We start from the raw sequence: 1804 nt of genomic DNA, 5'->3' as shown, positions 1-1804 counted from the left end.
TGTACTCGTACTCGTCGTCTTCCGTTTTTCCTTGACCGGGTTGCGGGGGCAGCAGACTCAGCAGAGACGCCCAGACGTCCCTCTCCCCAGACACCTCCTCCAGCTCCTCCAGGGGGAGCCCAAGGCGTTCCCAGGCCAGCCGAGAGACATTGTCCCTCCAGTGTGTCCTGGGCCTCCTCCCAGTGGGACGTGCCTGGAACACCTCCCGAGGAAGGCGTCCAGGAGGCATCTGGTATAGATGCCCGAGCCACCTCAACTGGCTCCTCTCGATGTGGAGGAGCAGCGGCTCTACTCCGAGCCCCTCCCGGATGGCCGAGCTCCTCACCCTATCTCTAAGGGAGAGCCCGGCCACCCTACGGAGGAAACTCATTTCAGCCGCTTGTATCCAGGATCTCGTTCTTTCGGTCATGACCCAAAGTTCATGGCCATAGGTGAGGGTAGGAACGTAGACCGACGGGTAAATCGAGAGCTTAACTTTTCAGCTCACCTCTCTCTTCACCACGAAATCCACTGGTCCCCAAACCCGACCCCCTCCGGCCCTTGGCTGCGCCTAGAAATCCTGTCCATCAAAGTTATGAACAGGACCGGTGACAAAGGGCAGCCCTGCCGGAGTCCAACATGCACCGGGAACATGTCCGACTTAGTGCCGGCAATGCGAACCAAACTCCTGGTCCGCTTGTACATAGACCGGATGGCCCCTAATAAAGGGCCCCTGATTCCACACTCCTGGAGCACCCCCCACAGGGCATCACGAGGGACACAGTCGAATGCTTTCTCCAGGTACACAAAACATATGTGAACCAGTTGGGCAAACTCCCATGAACCTTCGAGTACCCTGTAGAGAGTATAGAGCTGGTCCAGTGTTCCACGGCCGGGACAAAAACCACACTGCTCCTCCTGAAGCCGAGGTTCGACTATCGGCCGGACTCTCCTCTCCAATACCCTGGCGTAGGCCTTACCAGCAACATCTCCAACATCCCTCGGAATCTGGTCAAAACTCTCCCGGAGGTGAGAGTTGAATACATCCCTGGCCAAGGGCTCCGCCAGACGTTCCCAGCAGTCCCTCACTATGCGCTTGGGCCTGCCAAGTCTGTCCAGCTTTCTCCTCCTCCAGCGGACGAGGTGACATTCCACGTCCCTAGAGCCAGCCTAAGCATCCGGGGATCGGGCCGCCGAGGTCTCCACCTTCGTCCGCCGCCCAATCCTCTTTGCACCAGTCCCTCACGGTTCCCCCTGCAGGTGGTGGGCCCACTGGGGGATGGCCTCGGGTCTCTTGTTCGGGCTTGGCCTGGCCGGGTCCCGCGAGGAGCAACCCGGCCACCAGGTGCTCTCCGACGAGTCCCGACCCCAGGCCTGGCTACATGGTAGGACCCCGGATTTAGTAGTCATCATGAGGGGTTCTTGAACCGCTCTTTGTCTGACCCGTCACCTAGAGCCTGTTTGCCATGGGAGACCCAAATCTGTATGATTTCACTGAAATAACTTTGTAAAGTGCCTTTGGACGATATGTGTATATAAATAAATAGAATTAAACTTGAATTCAATTAAATGTATATTTTTTTAAGCTGACCAGAGTCTCTGGGAGCATCATGTAAGAATCAGTTTTACAACCATCTACAGGTCCTTCTCAAAATATTAGCATATTGTGATAAAGTTCATTATTTTCCATAATGTCATGATGAAAATTTAACATTCATGTATTTTAGATTCATTGCACACTAACTGAAATATTTCAGGTCTTTTATTGTCTTAATACGGATGATTTTGTCATACAGCTCATGAAAACCCAAAATTCCTATCTCAC

This window comes from Girardinichthys multiradiatus, chromosome 18 (genome assembly GCF_021462225.1).
Source record: "Girardinichthys multiradiatus isolate DD_20200921_A chromosome 18, DD_fGirMul_XY1, whole genome shotgun sequence".
Taxonomy (NCBI): Eukaryota; Metazoa; Chordata; class Actinopteri; order Cyprinodontiformes; family Goodeidae; genus Girardinichthys; species Girardinichthys multiradiatus.
Note: the sequence above shows the minus strand (reverse complement) of the source record.